The sequence below is a fragment of the Lagenorhynchus albirostris genome, chromosome 10 (genome assembly GCF_949774975.1).
Source record: "Lagenorhynchus albirostris chromosome 10, mLagAlb1.1, whole genome shotgun sequence".
In the NCBI taxonomy this organism is placed as follows: Eukaryota; Metazoa; Chordata; class Mammalia; order Artiodactyla; family Delphinidae; genus Lagenorhynchus; species Lagenorhynchus albirostris.
In genome coordinates, this window is record NC_083104.1 from 26,151,332 (window position 1) to 26,170,589 (window position 19,258).

The 19,258-nt window shown below is 39.4% G+C and overlaps 1 protein-coding gene across 1 annotated transcript in view; it reads right to left on the minus strand.

The window, feature by feature from the left end:
• The window catches only part of ATXN7 (ataxin 7), a 126,462-nt gene that overhangs the window by 95,679 nt on the left and 11,525 nt on the right, over positions 1 to 19,258 (minus strand). Inside the window, 1 exon segment of the mRNA XM_060161423.1 lies at positions 3,360 to 3,458. The gene's annotated coding sequence lies outside the window, so the exon portion shown is untranslated.

The window sequence follows — 19,258 nt, forward strand, 5'->3', positions numbered from 1 at the left end:
TGATGACGATGAGTCTATTCACAGACAACAGTCTAGATAGCTTTGGACTTATGGGTACTAGGGAGGGAAGGAATGTAATTATTATGCTTTTTATTAGGGTTTATATAATGTTTAAATTTTTTTCCAGTTTTACTGAAATATAATTGACACATAAGATTGTGTATGTTTACAGTATACAATGTGATGATTTGAGATACTTGAGATAGATATACAGATATGGATATATATATATCTCAAAACAATTACCACGATAAGGTTAGTTGACATATCAATCACCTCACATAGTTATCTAATTTTTTTAATAACACACACTTATAATCAGGAACTATAATAAGCATATTCTTTAAAAGATGAAGAAACTCTAAATTAATTTTGTTTGCGACTTCCATGAGGTTATCATAAAATTCCACGAGGTGAGCAGCAATAGCACAGATTGATAAAGCCAGAGGCCGCTTGCTTTGCTTTGAATCCCAGAGGCTGCGATTCCCAAAGCACCAACCTCTCTTCAGTTTCCTTCTTACTTAGGGAGTACACACTGCTATGTTTTACAGCTGCTAACAGAAGAGAGTCTAAACTGCTTGCCTGGCAGCCAACAACTTTCACTATCTGACTCAACATCCTTTTTTTCCAGTTTTATCATCCATCACGCCCCCTTACAAAGACTCCACTCCAGCTAAACAAGACATAAAATACACATCCTTCAAATACTTTTCCACATGCCATCCTTTTTTAAAAAAAAATTGAGGTAAAATTCACATAACATAGAATTCACCATTTTAAAGTATACAACTTAGTGACATTTAGTACACTACAATGTGGTGCAATCATCATCACTATTTTGTTCCAGAACATTTCACCACCCCGAAAGGAAACCCTGTACCTGTTAAGCAGTCACTCCCCGTCTCCCATCCCTCTCACAGCCCCTAGAAACCACATCTGTTTTCTTTCTCAATAGATTTGCCTATTTTGGATATTTCACAATGTTGAAACCGTACAGTATGTGACCTCTTGCGTCTGGCTTCTTTCAGTTAGCCAGGTTTTCGAGGTTCACCCTTGTTGGAGCATATATCTGTAATTTTTTCTACTTTATGGCTGAATAAAATTTCACTGTGTGGATATGCCAGTTTGTTTATCCATTCATCAGGTGATGGACGTTTGGGTTCTTTCCACCTTTTTGCTACTGTGACTAGTTACATGCCATTATCTTTTCCCTTCCTTCAGCTTCATGTGCTAATCAAAATCAAGCTTTCGTGTGAGTTTCAAGTCAACACTGACCTTCCCCAACTTAGCCTGGCCCAAAGTCCTCACCTTTTTCTGACTTCCTTTATCACTTCTATACCCAAGGTAGCAAACTGTCACCACGTGGCAGAATCCCACCGACTTATTTAGGTGGACTCAAACTGTTTTCTTAAATTGCTAACTTTGAAAAAAATCAAGAAAAGTCATTAAAGTTATGATTTCAGTTCCCTTAAAATTCTGAAAGGTCTGGGTTATTTCAATAACCATAGTTTAACTGCTTTCACTGCTTTTACCCTTGCCCTCTATATCCTATCTCAATATAGTGGCCAGAGTGGTTTTATTAAAACAGAAGTCAAATCAATGTATTTACTTATTACATTTGCTACATCTATTTCTTCTTATTAAAAGGTAAGTGCCACAATGGCAGGGACTTTGATTTACTAATTAATTCCCAGTGCCTGGAAGAGCACAGCATATAAGTAGGCACTCCATTAATATCTGTTGAATGGATTTTGGGACTAGGATCAGCTGGCATTGAAAAGGTAAAAGCCCTTTGAGATTAGTCATGAATTTAACAGCTTCTCATAGTTCCACCTGGTCCACTTCATTCCTCCACGTGTCTAATCCCTGCAGTCTTGAGAGTTGCGATACTTCTTTACCCCCCTTGTCACTGGCTTCCTGGTATCCTACTATACTTGACTTTTCATCGGAACGGTATTCAAAAAGGGTAAGTCATAATTATAGTCTGTGAAAATCACCTCCTATTCTTCTCTTTTCCTCCTCAAGGATAATCCTTCTGCACGTAGCAGAAGCTCAGTAAACAGTTATGGACTAAAGAGGTCCTTTGGCATATTTCTGTCAAATGTTTCCTCTCTACCTTCACCTCCCACTCCCTCATATCCCACCACTGCCAGTTGCTGACCACCATCTAGGAAAGCCCTGCTTCTTGCTTCTCTGGGACTTTCCAGACATTCCACAGTGAATGCCATCCTTTGTGATGACTTTGATGATCACTGAAAGATACCTCTGCACTGCTGGCCTTTCAGCTTTGGGCTGGAAAATTTTAAGGGCCTATTTTGAAGGTGGAGACTTCAGAGCTGCCCAGTTCTGTTCTTCTAAACACCTTAACAAAACTGCTACATCCTTCTACAAGCTCCTGTTTCTGTTTGGTCACAGTCAAAATGTTATCTTTGCAGATGCATGTTCATGTTGTCCAAAATGTTTCCATCTTTGCTACAGATGCCTAAAACCTGACTGAGGCATTGCATTTGTTGCCTAAATTTGTAAGTTGATCAATTTCAGAGGCTGAAACTCCTTTGGTCTTTCCTGTTTGGGTTCTGTTCAGTTTTATCCTTCAATGACTCATCTTAAACTGCATCTTAACTTGGAAGCCCCCCTCGTTCCTTTCAAGAGTAGATGGGAGGATGCATCATTCTTTTTTTTTTTAATAAAAACACCTTCAGAAATTTTTCTTCTTTTTCACATTATATGAAACTTACCACCCTCCTCCCCAAATAGTAAATGAAAATAGTGAGTATGCAGCGAGGAACTCAATCAATGGTGACTGCTATTTTTGTAATGATCTGGGACTGCTCACGAGCAGAGCCAGCAGGCTGGGCAAAGGCACTGGGCCCAGAAAGTGCACCTGAAGTTCTCCGGTCGGTTTTACAATTTCCTTACAATCTCCCCTGCCCTCAGCAGCTGGGTCTACATTGCTTGTAGAGAGAAGAAAACAGGAGCTTGGGAAAGTGGAACAGGACAAAAATGCAAGAGCACATCTTTAGATGACTTCACAGGAAAAGGTGAATATGGATTGGTGCGGGGGGGCGGGTGGTGCAGGTTCCTATCTCCGAAGTATTCCAAAAATTTTAATGAATTTGGGGGGAGGGAAGGTTATTTAGCAGATTTTATTTTGACAAACATCTAAAAATATTGTACTCTAAAATTCACTGTCATTTCATATTAATAAGCTATTCAATGATCCAATGCTTAAAATTGGAGACCTTACTCAGATACCTTAAATTTAAAAAATTATCATCCTTTGGTAAAACTCAAACTCCATTATAATCAGAGGCACTGCAGCATTTACTCAGCTGTGCTATGCTGAAAGAACCAGTTACCTTTTCTTTGGAGGGCAGGCCAAAAATCCTGATCGATTTACCAGTGGATCTTCATCTGCTGTGATTGTAGAAGCTCCTTCTTCTTAATTTTGTTCAGACCTACAAAAAAAGGGGCAAAGCGATGAAACAATGTATAAAATTAATCAGAAATCTACAATCTCATTAGTTGCCAGGTGTCCCAAAATTATATGTGTTTAAAATGTCGAAGTGTTAAAATTCGAGTCACTTTACCAATTTTACAACAAATGCAATTCAATTTTTTTTACAATGAACTTAATTGGCTATATTTATACAATAAACTAAGAACAAACAACTATTCAATATGTACATAGAGTCAGCCTCCTGGGGCTTAAAATCATTGTGTGTAATTTGCCACTAGTGAGTTTTCACTTAATTTTTTAAATGGCTATTCAGAAAGCCTGCTCCTATGAAACCTGTCAGATTTTAACCCACACATAATACACTGAGTGAGAATATTATTTGGAAAGCTCTCTCTGTCCTTTATCATTCAGCAGTTTATAAAAACAATTCATAATAGTACAAACAGGAAACAAAAACTCAATTAAACCATCTTCCTAAAAAAACACAAAGAAATTACCTGTTGCCTTATCTGCATATTTTTGTACATGTGCACTCATACATATTTCAAGTAGAATGTGGGTACTACTCAAATTAATTTGGGGAAGAGCATTAAGTTATGGAATCAAGGGACTGGAGATTAACAAACCAGAGTTAGAAATTAAGCTGGTTTTCAAGTTTGACATGCAGCAGGAGGGAAAAAAACAGCAAATGTGGGCAATGACACAGCTATGGAACAGATGCTGTCCAAGTAGATAAAGCACAAGGCAGGGCTGATTTCATATGAAAAATTCACTGGTAATACACTTCTCTTCCTATAATCCTCACTGGCTATACACCAAGGCTTTGCTCAACTTTTATTTATTATCACGTACTCTAAGACGGCAAATATTTCTATGGTTTGAGGTGCCAATAAAGCATCTTCCAAAGTCAGTGGCTGAAATTCTATGCCATGTTTGAACATTTTTTCATAATTACCTTTATTGGCTTTTAAGTTATTCCTGGATCATATCCTTCCCCTCTCCCTTTTTTAAACAGTTTTATTCACCCACAAAATGTTACTCAGCAGTGTAATCATTCAGTAAAGTAATCATTCCTACAATCTTTATAAGCCAGCTGTTTCTCTTTCTCAGATTTCTAATTGCTTCCCAGTCTCCTATCTTTTAAAAATTTTCTCTGATTTCCATTTCAGTGTTCCTTTTCTGCCTTATTTCCAATAAAAGCCACTATCTTGTTTAACATGTCTGTCCTGAGCCAAAATTCATTTCTTTGCATTCTAAACATTTTACGGCTATGCAAAATCACTCAAAGGAAGCTACAAATTCCCAGGATACAGGCAGCCAATAAAGATGTTACATTACAGATAACCACCTCTTTGAAGGTGATTCCTTCAAGGTAGGCTGGAGATGCAGATACAACAACACCGGCATCATGTGTGCTTGACCCTACTTCTCTAAGTCAAGCTGGTTTTCAGTTTTCCATCAGAACACTTCAGCTATATCTCCAAAGTATCCAAGGAAGTCATCAGAGTGCTATGAAATCTCCCCCAAGATAGTGTTTGCCTTAGTAAAAAGAATTCACCGTTTACTAGCCTGAATACTGTAAAAATGCTTTAAGAGAAACCCTGTTCTTAGAGAAAAATGGTAGTGGCAGTTACTAAAAATAAGCATTTAAAAATAGTAACTTTTCTACTTAGAGTAGGGGTCAGAAATCTTTCTTTAGTAGGAAAAAAGCAACTATCACATATTTGTATATATTCTTTCATTTTATCTTCACAATAACACTGTGCTCAAAAGAGCTGTTATTTATGATCTCCATTTTACTAGTGAGGAAACAAACTGAGAGAAGGTCATAATTTGCTCAAGATAACCCAGAAAATAAATGGTTTGAAACTGGAAGCGGAATGGAGGCCTTTGGTGCTATTTAGTTCCCTGTCCAGTATACCAAACTGCCTAAACAGCAACTTAATTTTGTTTTGCGAAGAGAAAGAAATAATTTAAAAGGAAGACTGGAGAACATTTTCTAACAATAGAAACATAAAACGTGATAGCTTTTACTCATTCACCACCTACTATGTAACAAGCATTCAACAAATACGATTTTTTAAAAGATTTTTTAAATGGCAACCCATTAGAGGTGGGAGAGGAGATGGAAACAAGAAGAAAGAAAAGACCTAATCTGAGTGTTCTCCAAAGTCCTGACAGGCATAAATTTAATTTATTTACTCTTTTTTTTTAATTTTTGGTTGGGGGGTGGAAGATGGAGCTTGTAAGAGATGGCTTTCTCCTAGAGTAGCTGCCTAGCCCATGGTGACCCTTTTTGTAAGCACCATATAACCCAATGCCAAGTAATGCTTGTACTATGAAACTCCAAACTCCTCTCTTGTTTTGGTGAAAGCTGGACACATGACCCAAACTGAGACATTCAACTGGTTCTCCTGAGCACTAGAAATTGGGACGAAGAGGGTCTACTCTGGTCTACGCTGCAAGCTCCCCCATGTGCCCTCAGTCTCTAGGAAAAAGCCAGTCAGCAAAGACTGACGAATGAACATGCTGCTCAGAGTACATCAGCCCCAGGAGGCCCTGAAGCCCCACAGGACATAAAGGGAAACAGTTTCTGCCCAGAGGGTTCTAGGGCTTTCCTGTCCCACGTATAGTCTCCCAGAGGACCCAAGCACATCCTTCTGTAGGGTTTTAAGAATCCCCTGGACCTGAAGGGTAAATGGCACCCCCAATCAGAGCTTGAATTTTTAGGAATTGATTTCTGATAACCGCAACAAAAATAATCTTGCTCAAGACAGTAAAACTTCTGTACTAAAAATAAATAAATAAATAAAAGGGCAGATATCAGCAGAATTTGATATAAAAGAAGATCCTGTGGAATGCCCAAGGGTTCAGAAAAATCCTCTCATTAACTTTAAACAGCAAAAAGCCCACACTGTTACATGGGCACTGTTATATCAACTTTAACAAAGAAAATGACTTATTTTCCAGGAGTAACATTTCTACGTCCTTTTAAGACTCTGAGACCCTTGTTGCAATTTATGGCATAATCTGGATCACTTCTTGTTATACAATTGAGTCTATCAAAATTAAGCACTAACCATGATACAGGAAAGAAAATACAGGCTACACTGGGTTGGTCCTGTTTTTAAGCATAGCAGTATACATTTTCTTTTTATTTCCTAAACTTCCTTAAATTCTAGGCAAACCATGGAGCTGCAGTGTGAGAATGCACCTCAGGTGCTTGCAGAGGCTGTGAAAGGGAAGAGAAAGGGCTAGAAGGGTGGGCCCAACAAGGAGGGCAACACAGGTTTTGACTTGATTCTATCTTCTAAGCTGGAGGTGAGGGAAGGCGGACTCCTCTCTCCATCTCTCTAGAGAGGTTTACCCCAGCCGGTTTATTTATTCAATGAAAACGTGTGAAGCACGTGCCCCATGCCAGGTTCTGTGCCTTGCGGGCACCAGAACCAGGAGTGTATTCATTTGAGCTGCCTAACTCCCAGGTTACACATTTTTCTCTCCACTCTTTGACTCTCACTGCAAACAAAGAACATGGGCCTAAAATAGTTCACTTTTTTGTCTGTTTGCTTGGCGATCTTAGGGGGAGAAAAAGGGAATTTGTTGCTAATATTTAAAAGTTAGAAGGATTCACTTAAAATTCCGTATTTCCACTTTCTCTTTGAAGGTCCAAAAATCTGGCCACTGAGGCCAGCTTTCCCACATGGGGATAACTGGCTGATGCTGCGTCGTGGGCTACCTCTTGTCAGTGGGCATGTACTTCCCAAAGTACGCAGCTTGGCCACATCACTTATTTTCCTTCCAGGCCTGTCTCCTGTAGGCAGCCAAGCTTGTGACACTGAGCCTTTGTCATTTTCCTAAGTCTCTTCTCCCAAATGAAAAACCACAAACCAAAATTTTTAAAACAGGTTACATTGTCAACTGTAGGCATATTCTCCAAAAATATGATTTGACAGTGTCCCTAGTTTATTCACTCTCTTCCCACCCAAGTTCCACCTTGCTTTCACCCTAACCGGTTTTCTCCCTGGCAAAGCAAATTTAATAATGAAACTCTATACAGTTGGCCCTCCTATCCACAGGTTCCACATTCGTGGATTCAACCATCACTCATCTGGTCGGGCACTATGTTTACAGTCTGCAGTTGGTTGAAACCGTGGATGCGGAACCCATGGATACCATGGGACTGGAGGGTCCACAGTGCAGTACTGGAATAAATCTCCCACAGATACCGTCAAGTTTTTGCACCTACTGCTCTAAGGGTCACTCCACTGAACACAAAAAACAGTTTGAAAACATAACCTGTAAAGAGGGAGCTGAAACCAGTTACTAGGAAGGACTCCAGCACCTCTGGCCTAGGTTTCAGGGATACGTTTTAGTACCTGCAGTCAGTCGTGGGCTTTCCTGACCCTCCATAAAACTCCTCACGCGAAGTCTTAACATTTTAAAAGGAGCCTCCAGGGCTTCCCTGGTGGCACAGTGGTTAAGAATCCGCCTACCCATGCAGGGGACACGGATTGGAGCCCTGGTCCGGGAAGATCCCACATGCTGCGGAGCAACTAAGCCTGTGAGCCACAACTACTGAGCCTGCACTCTAGAGCCCATGAGTCACAAATACTGAGCCCGTGCACCACAACTACTGAAGCACATGCGCCTAGAGTCCGTACTCTGCAACAAGAGAAGCCACCGCAATGAGAAGCCCGCGCACGGCAACAAAGAGTAGCCCCTGCTCACCGTAACTAGAGAAGAACCGCATGCAGCAACGAAGACCCAAAGCAGCCAAAAATAAATAAATAAAATAAAATAAACATTAAAAAAAAAAAGAAAAGAAAGGAGGCTCCATTTTCTGACAACTTCTACATATCCACACACATTGAGCCCCTCTTCTCTCCAAAGGGTTCAACATAGCCATCCCTCCCTCCCTTTGCTATTTAAGTCTCACGGCTCTCCCATCTCTAACTCTCCCAGATTTCACTGAGATTAACTGGGCTCTCTATCTTTTTAGCTCAGGGGTCAGCAGGCCATTTTTCCATTAGTTGTGACTACAGTATACTCTTTCACCAGTAGCCTTAAGAGAGAACCAAAAATATAATAAAATTCCCAGTAGTTCTCTAATTTGCCTGCACAAAATCCTTGGTCAAGGCAGTGGGTTTACAAGTCGATTTACAGAAGCACACAAAAACAATAACAATAGTAGCAGCTGACATGTACTAAGCACTTACTATGTACCCAGTACTATTAACACATAGTAAACCCTTTACATATATCATCTCACTTAATCGTCCCAGGTCTATGATGTCAGAACTTTTACTCCACTCCTTTAAAAGAGAGAAAACTGAGGCTTGCGAGGACAGGCCGATTAGGGGCAGACCTGAGGCAGCTGCATACTGGAGCTGAGCTTGTGCCATTCCTTCCGCTGCCGCCCACAGCAATTCCTACCTCTATTCCTCCACACCTGGTCTTCTCACCACCTTGAATTCCTTTCTTCCTATCTTCCAAGAAACTCACCCTTCCTAAGTCGGTTTCTTAGAGGCAGGGTCTGCAACATTTCAACCTTGTATCCCCAGGGCTGTTAATAAATGTTTGCTGAACAGAATTAAGTTAAAGGAACCACAGGCTCTGACAGCTACCCATCCACTCAAGTTAACATGGGCCTGGATGGGATGTTCTTGCCTTGCTAAGAACTTGCAATTAGGCCTGAGCAAAAAGTAGCTGTTCTGACATTTACCCTCACTCTTCCCTGACAAACTCACAGAGAGAGTCCAACACTGAGAAAGTTCTGGAAAGAAGGGAGCAGAGGTAAATCACAGCCCAATACTACTGTTGTCCTCTTCATAGAAGAATAAAAAGTCTGTGGAGTTAAATGCGAGGATGCCAGCCTTGGGGGACAGAGAGGGTTTCTCCCCCAATATTCTGCCAGGGGAACACTAATCTCTTATTACTGAACTGGGGTTATGGAATTCTAAAATTCATAGAAATCTACTCAGTCAAGTCATTGCTACTCTAAGTAGACCTTTAGGAAAGATGACAAATAAATGAACAGCTAGCAAGTATTTAGCTCTGGGGCCATACATATTAACATTATCAGTAATAATAACTCTTACTGAATGTTTACTCTGGGCCAGACCCTGTGCTAAGCACTTTGTATGCCCAGTCTTGTTTAAACTTCACCACATCCCTATGAAGAATATTTATAAGTGAGGAAATGGAGGTCTATAGTAGTTAGATGGCATGCCCAAGGTCATTACCAAATGGCTTACAGTAAAGGCAGTGGCTAGTGGGACAAATGTGTAATTTTTATTAACAATGCTTGCAGGCTTTTTAAGTTCTTCTATCCTTCCTCTTGAAATAATGCCACCTAAAGGCAGGCTGAGTAACCTATTACAAATCTCACTTTCTTCTCTAAAAGATCCAGGAAAAATCCCTCCTCTTCTATTAAGCCTTTCTAATTATTATTTGTATAGACTGCCAATGCTCACCTATATCCAAATTCTCCTCTTCCTGAGCACACAATTAGACTAAATTTCCCAGTATTTGTTCTAGTAAGGTGTAACCATATGACTGAGTCCTAAAACATGAACAGAAATGTTTGGGGCCACTTCTAGGTTTGGCCCAGACAAACCTCCTTGTCTTGATCCTCAATCTCTCATACCCTCTACTGGTCAAATGGAGAAGGCTCCAAGCACCTAGAGGTGATGAGCAAAGTCACAAAATTTCACCCTTGAATGACTGGGTGAAGCAAGAGCCTCCTTGCCAACCCACACTGAGCTGTGACTTGAGTGACACGTAAACATGTATTGTGTTAAGCTACTGAGGTTTTGGGTAGTGACAGCAGTCAACGTACACTAACACAGTATTATTGTTGTTACTATATCATCATAATTTTCATTATCAATGGCACAGCTATAATTGATTGAAAGTGTACTAATAGGAAATACATACCTATTTTATTCATTTCTCATTATGAGGTAGGTATTATCTGCATGTTACAGGTGACAAAAATTAAGGGTAAGAGATCAATAATCATTTCCTCCTCTGAATATTTATAGCATTTACAATCTGATTTACTTAGTAATTAATTATGGACTGCCTTATACACATTGCATTGACAGGTTAAGTAGTTCACTCCCGTAGTTAGTTGCTTTTTCTTGTACCTATAAATTATTTTCCTCATCTGGATAGAAAGCTGCTAAAAGGAGGGGTAGATCTTATATCTTTAAATCCTGTATCACTTCACACATTGTATAAATATACAAGTTGATTAATTGATATATATTCTTTAAATTATCTCTATATCATGTGTGTGTGTGTATATATATCTATACAGATATAGATAGATAGTGTTTTGGGCCACAGGCCTCTTAGGTATACCTGACCAAGAAAAATGGCTTATTTGCTATGAAGAGTTACTTAGTATGCTATTTATTTCAGACCCATCACTTAATGAGTATCATTAATGCAATTTTTCAATACTATAATTACATGTGTAAATGTACATACACAGTACAGTGGCTGGCATATGTTCAATGATCGATAAATGATTGTTTCCCTTCTCCTCCATACCAATAGCTACTTTAAGTAGGGTCAAATGCTACTTGAAGAAAAAAAAAAGTAAAATGTTGTCAGTAAATAGAGGCTGATTTTAATTACAAAGAATATTTTCCTGTCTGGGAGGAAGACTGTCTAAAACGTCAGGAGCTAGAGTCAAATGGAGATCAAACACCAGTTACAAGAGTATCCCATTTGTAAAAATCTGTGCAGGAACAGGAACTCTGGGCAAGCCGAGGAGCAGGGCTCACTCCTTCACCTTCACCACCAGTGAGCTCAGAATGGTGCCTTGGGACCCACCTTCTATTTGCTCAATTACAATTCTGTAGGTCTGGCCACATGGGATTCCCTAGAGCCATGGTATCATTATTTGTAGCCAAACACTAAGGCGCCCTCCTACAGCTCGCAGAGTATTTTTAATATTTTGTTCAAAAACAACACACCGGATTCTGAGGAAGATTTGTTCCTTTGGAGGCTGTTTGTTCCCAGCCTTCATTTACACACAGGACTCCATTTCCAAAGAATTTCATTAACACGATAAAGATACTGGCTTTCTTATGGTGATATTTCACAATAACCACATATAGCAATTCTGTGACATGATCTTTACATTAGCTAATTAATGTAAATATTTCAATTGTTGTTCATTTAAATATCCTGTTCCAAAAAGTCTCTCTTCTTTAAAGAGTTCTTTCAGGATGAAATGGAACACGAATGTGGGTCAGTTACTGTATTTGGTACAATTAAAGTATATATTTGGACTTCTTACTCCTGCTCAGTAATCAATTGTAATATTTACTTTGTTGATGAAATTGGCTTCTCCCGGAGTAGTTTTCCCTTTAACTTCTCCGTATCATCCTTAACGGCAGGCAATAAGGTTAATGCTATGATCAGCTATTACGTCGGCACATACGACTTCTGCTGCTGTTCAAATATAGCAACACAGAGTATACAACACCCAAGCCAGAAAAATACAGGTTTGAAAATTCGTGAATCAAACTCTGGATGATAACTTCTTTTAAAAATAAATATTCCTTAAAAATGTTTAACATAAATATTATTTTTAAAATAAAAGTCTTTTAAAAATACTCAGTGAAAAAAGCCAATCTCAAAAGATCACATTTATGTAACATTCCCAAAACTACAAAATTATAGAGTTGGAGAACAGATTAGTGGTTGCCAGGAGTTAGAGACTGTGAGGGTAACAGGAATGACTGTGCCTCGGAAGAAGCAGCACAGGGGAGATTTTTGCAGCGATGGAATAGTTCTGCACCTTGATTACTGTAGTGGTTACATGCATCGACAGATGAGATAAACTAACACAGAACTATACCCATACCTTATATACCAATGTCAATTTCCTGGCTTTGCTACTGTGCTATAGTTAGGTAAGATGTAATCAATGGGAGAAACTAGGTGAAGAGCAACCAGGACCTCTCTGTACTATCTTCACAATTTCCTGTGAATCTTGAATTATTTCAAAGTTAAAGAAACAGCTAAATGTTGGATTATAAATATATTTCACAGAATAATTTATTCATCCTATAAGATTATAAATAATACCCAAGCCTATGCAAATATATTTTATCATCTGATTTTCCATTTTGTATACAAATGAACTACCAATTATCTTGACAGAGGCAAGGAGAGAGTGAAAATGGAGTAGGTTTTAGAATTGGTTTTGCTGTCAGGATACATACTGTTCAGGACAATGTAACACGGACCACTCTGGCAGCCAACATCTGGATGTCTTACAAAGGGCAGGAGGTATACAATATGTAAAAACTAAGAGCATGTATTTAAAGACTTATTTTAAAATCTGCAAGATTCTGCCATTAAAAAAATAAAGAGCCATGAAATAGTATACTTTAAATATAACAACCTATTTGTGATATCAAGATCCCAATGAGCATATGATTATATGCAATTTGCAAAATGCATTAGACTTATGTGATTATCAAATATGAGATTTATTTTCTTATGTACACATGGCAATCATTTCTACAATTCAAACATCTCTCTGGCTAAATTAATATAAATTGCTGCAATGTGCCAATAATAAATGAGACAAAAAGAATTCCAGAAGCTGGGAGATGCAAATTAAAGCCAGTGTAAGTTATTTTCACTAGGGCTTTAGACAGAGATCTTTTTATCACTGACTAAAATGTAACATTCTGGGACTACATCAAAAACATGACTCCCCGATTCCCTGTATCTCACACCTAAGCTGGCTCAACACTGGTTCATCATGACTCGGAATCTAAAGAGAGGCTGGCAGCACTTCATAAGTACCTTCCTTACAGTGATGCAATTTGACCTACATTTCCAGTGCCCATTGAAACTTCGTAGGAGGGGGAAGAGGAGAGTTTTTCATTTCTCCTACCCTCTGATTAACTAGGACAGCAAATGCCACTCAAGGGACTGCTACTGGGCAGAAGCAAAGGGGGAAGAAAGTCATGCCAGTAGGAAATTCCACAAGAGAACATTTAGAAATACTGCATTCTCTGATTCTGCAAACAAACTGTCATGGCTTTACAAGACAACAGCAAGGAAGTTGCCCCACTTTACACCATAATCAGCCTAGAACACCATGGGCTGTTTTATTTACTTCAGGCTCCCAGCATGATGAAAATTAAACTTGAACTATAGATTAATCTTTGCCACAGTCTTTTTTTTAAATAAACTTTTAATTTTAGAATGATTTTAAGTTTACAGAGAAGTTGTAAAGATTAAACAGAGTCCCTATACACCCCACCCCATTTCCTCTATGGTTCACCTCTTAGTGTGCCATATTTGTCATAACTAATGAACCAATACTGACACATTACTATTAACTTAAGTCCATACTTTATTCAGATTTCCTTAGTTCTTGCCTAATGTCCTTTTTCCACTCCAGGATCCCATCCATATCACATTACATTTAGTTGTCATGTCTCCCTTCTCCTCCTCTAGAACGTGACAGTTTCTCAGACTTTCCTTTTTTGATAACCTTGACAACAGTTTTGAGGAGTACTGTTGAGAAAGTGTTGAATTGTTTGTCCAATGTTTTTCTCAGGATTATAATGAGATTCTTGGATTGGGGGAGGAAGACCACAAAGCTCAAGTGCCACCCTTGTTATGTCATGTCAAGTGTACATTTGTCACTGTTGTTAACTTGATCAACTGGCTGAGGTAGTGTCTGTCAGGTTTCTCCCCTGTAAAGGTTCTCCCTCCTCTTTCCATACTGTACTCTGGGGAAGGAAGTGACTGTGCAAGGCCCACATTTAAGGGATGGGCAGTTATGTTACACTTCCTTTCAGGGGATTATCGACAAAAATCGTTTGGAATTCTTCCACACAGAAAATTTATCTGTTCTAATTTGCTTTACTTATTCAATCATTAATTGTATCAGTATGGACTCAGGGGTATGTGCTTTACATTATTATTTTGCTATATATATATTACATATTAGTTATATATATTTTATTAGTACTTATTATAGGTACATTATATATTTTATATTTATTTTATATCTTGGGTTATAATTTAAAACTACATTATTTAGTTAAATCATCCCAGCTGTGACCACTGGGCACTCTTTCAGGCTCCTGTGTCCCTTTGACTACCTCATCATTCATTGTGTGTTATGTATGTGTGTTTTGTTTCATCACTTTCTTGCTTTCTGGCATCAGAATACCCTCCAGGCTCATCTTGCTTATTCCCTGCCCCAGCCATAGAATTAAGTCACACGTCGTTGTTCCTTTTATTGGAAATGGTATTAGAAACCAAGATCTGGGAATTGGGGCTTATCAAAGTCTTTTAATGTTTGACACTTTTAAATTTCTGTATGAACTACTTGCATAGTAAATCAACACAATTATCCCATTAAGTATCTTCACTTTGTGGTATAACATGCTAAATCATGAAGAGGATGCTTAGTAATCAAACTACCATCTGACTGGCCAAACTTTCAGGTTTGATATGACAATAAATGCCTTATTGCAAAGAAAGTTCCGGGGCGGGGCTGGGCTGGGGGGGGTGGGGGCGGTGGAGAAACAGAATGAACTTTTTTTTTTTAAATGCAAGAAGGTCTCCTCTTTTCTCTCCCTCCCCCCCATTACCATTATATGGTACTTCCTTTATGTCAGCTCTTAATTACCTGAGTTAAAGGAAAATAGAAATATCAGTCAGATCTATCTATGAAATACATTGATGATGACCAATGACAGCAGCTACACCTTCCTATTTATGGTCTGAATATTTTAAGGTTACACATAGTTTATCTTAACTGAGACTAAACTAATCAGCCCAACACAAGGACAGAGCTAGGAGTTTCCTGGGCATCAGGGGTTTCCTAATGGGAAACAAACAGATTTCCACAGATAACTGAACAGCACAGAATGGAGTCAAGCACATGCAACACACACAGGAAAATTCTTCACCTCAGACTCTAGCCATTAGTCTGTGTAAACAGACTATGCTAGTAAAATAGTTAGTGACCTCACCCCCCGCCTTTTTTTAAATAGAAAATAGGCTGGAGCCAGCACCTAATACTGATTTTCTGTCATCTTTTTCTCACTCAATCTGATTAAGATTTATATCCAGTAAACATTTCTTGAGCCTCTTCTGTGCACTAGACAGCACACTATGCCTAGTGCTTCCAATTAATTCTACAGATTCAAAAGAAATTAGCTCTGTTCCCATTTTGCCCTCCCAGCAGAGTTGTTGAAGTTGTTGGAAGGTAAGTCAGGCCTTGACAATGCTGAAGGCACAAAACGGTTTGGAGAAGCACATGGTTTAGCGTCTACTTCCAGAGTTGTCTTATAACATCTTAGAAAAGATCATAACTTCCTATCTGTAAAATAGATATAATCAATCTATATAAAATAGATATAATCAATCTATAATCAGGGAGAATGCATGGAAAGCAAAGCCCCAGCCCACACTATGGATTCTGTAAGAATTAGCCTGTGTTCACGCTTTACGTTTCATCATAATCACATCTAGGAAACACTAGGACTGTCCAACTAGGGTGTGCCATTGCCTTTTTTTCATTGCCACTTTTACTATCTTTGTAAACCCTAAAATCATGATCTTTAAAAAAAAAAAGTCAATTCCTATGCCCCAGTCAACCTGTCTTTGATAAGTAAACGATGCCCATTCATTCAAGAGGCACGGACCAGAATGGACAGGAAATATTAACAACGATAACAGCTAACAATGCCTGAAAGCTTATTTTGTGCCAGACACTATGTGCATGCAGCACGCCAGGCCTATGAAATAGATATTTTAATTGTCCCTAATTTCCAAATGAGAAACTGAGGCTAGAGAGGTGAAGTAACTTGTGCACAGGTGCCACCCATCTGGGCTAGGCATACTCTTACAGAAAAACCATAAGCAACAATAACAGAATTATATCAAACAACTGAACATAAACATCCGTCCCTTACCTCACACTGGTGCTTCCTTTTCAAACACTGTTGCACTGGGTGCTACAGTGGAATGAAAGAATCAGCTAAAATGTATCCTTTGCTACAGAGATGCAAACTGAGAGGGCTTTGGACACTTCTGCCCGCAAAGGGACTCCAAACCGAGACTTCCTACTTCCAAAATATTTTCAATAAATAAAACCCATTGAGGTCTCCCCTATAGCATTTTACAGAAAGTAGCAACTCCCTGGCTCAGTTTGCAAGGCGCTTCACTCTTTGGCCCCAGTGATTGCCTCAGGGCGTTCACACTACAGGCCACTTCTAGATGCAGCTAGCTTCTTCAGGGCTCAAGTCATTACCTCTCCATCTAAATGGAGTTAATCACACACACTGATTCCCTAAAACTGGTTTAAGAGATCTCCAGCTGGCCTCCTCATTCATGTTAACATTCCCAACCTGGGCATCCATACTACCCCGTATCAAGGACCTTCTCCCCTCCTGGATTTACCCCCAGAACAATCACAGGCCTGGAGAAGAGCAATCAGTTTTTGGAATTAGATCAGGATTTAAATCCTGTTTTCTACTTAACAAACTATGTGACCTCAAGCAAATCAGTTCACCTCTCCCGATGAGAATTAATGGAGGAGATAAGACCAATAAAGCACAGTGCCTAGCACATACTAAGTGCCATTATCACCATTATCCCCATTCTACAGATAAGAAATTGAGTCTCCAAGTGGTGAAATAACAAAGGTCGCAGAGCTGGTGAGTGGTAGGGGCCAGGGCTTGAAACCAGTTTTTTCCTTCCTTCTACAACTCTTTATTGAGCACCATGCTTGGCACTTAAGGACATAACTGTGAAACAGACAGGCAGGTACCTTGCTCTCATGCTGCTTACATTCTGCTAAGGAAGACAGCCATCGAAACTTTACACAAATAAGTGGAAAGGTGCTTGAAGGAGTAAAAGCAGGGTACCTGAATACATATGGGTTTGACAGAAAGTAACAAGATCCCTGGAATTTGTCTGGAAGGTCGGGAAGGCTTCTATGAAGAGGTGGCATTTAAACTGGGACCAGGAGGGTCCAGGAGACAGAAGAGGTGTTCAGAGATGAGGGTGGCAGCAGGCTCTCCAGGCAAGGGAAACTCAAGTGAAGAGACTCTAAGAAAGCATGTCACATTCGAGGAACTAAGAAGCCAGAGCACCTGAGGAGGCTGGACAGGTAGGTGGGGCCAGATCAGAGGACCACGGTAGAACATGGTAAGGATTCTCGATGTCATCCATCACTGAGGCAATGGTAAGGCATCAAATGATTGGCTGCCCTTGATGAAACAGTAGTAAAATGCTTATTCTGACCCCAGCTCCCTGAGGTCAGGGCCATTTGGTATCTTTTTATCATCTGTACTTCTAGGACACAGCAAGTATACTTTTGATAAATATTTATGAGCCATATGAAAGAATCTTTGGGAAAGACAAACCACTTCTCCCTCTTTCTAAGTCCACAGCTGATGCTTCTATTAAAGTTCCTATTGCTGATTATTATAGATGGGTGTGAACCTCTTTTCACTGTTTGGTCATAAGTTTCTGGAAAGCAGAGTAAATATCTTATTTATTTTTCTATCTCTCAAAGCCAAATACTCAATAGTTATGGACTGAAACATATCCTCTTTTAACAGCTAAAAATCTCTTCTTCTATTTCTAGATTGCCTGAGTAAGAATCTTCACCCTACCTTAGTGAAATAGATCTGAAGGGATAATTGGCAAGGATTAAAAAAAAAAAAGTTCTGCTCTCCTTTTGCAGCTTAATTTTAACAACAAAAACCCATCTCACCAATGTGTGACTGAAATTACAATTTTTATATTTTAGGATAAATCACTTGTACAGTTTGCATGCATTTTTTCTAATCTTAGTTTAATTTTAACCAACAACAAAATGCCCCAACAGAAGGTCTTTCAGTGATTTTCCAATTCTTCTGAGAATTGTTCAGATTCTCTCTTTGAATATTTAATAACTCTGATAAGGGTAGGGTAACTGTTTAGGCTACTTATATTAAAAGACAGAACTGAGTCATAACCAATAGCTCATATACTTGAGGGTTTATTTTGGGATTTCAGGAGATGAGGATGATAAGATAAAATGATGAAACTGGGATTATGAATATGCTACTAGGGTGTGCTAGTAATTTTCTGTTTGATCCTTTTTCCATCCCCAGACCAATTTTCCACCATTCTGGCCCTGCTCTGTGCCCCAGAGGCTGACCTCTATGGGTAGCATCACTAGGTTCATGCAGTCAGGCTTCCAGGTGGGTTTGGCCAATAGAAGGCACTGGAAGGAGATCAAAGAGGGAGGAAAGAAAGTGGAGGAGGGGAGCATTGCTTCTTTATTCTCTCCCCGGTCTGGGCTGCATTTTCTGGCAGTGGCTGAATCCCTCCAGGGCTATTGCGCCTGTCAGGCAGCCCCTCCTCTTTGGCTCTAGCTCTCTCTTTGGACTCCAGGAATGAATGCTATTTCTTCTCTTTGCTCCTTTGGACCTAGCAGTGATAACAGCTTCCCATTGCTGTTAGTTTCTGGGTGACAGGAACCCCATGTCACCCTTAACTCTGCCCACTCTCTGAAAATAACCCCTTCATTAAAGTCCTGAACCATCAGAGTTGGACTCTGTTTCCAGCCAGAACTAAGAATTCAAACCATAGACTTGTAAAACCAGCAGTCTCCCTCCTTTGCATGTGAGCAGTTATCACAAAGGTTATTCATTTTCCAGAGCAATTCCTTCACACCAAGCACTGCATGTAAGCTCTTAGGTTTCTCAGGCAGAAGTGACACCTTTTAAACTGGTCAGTTCAAGAGAA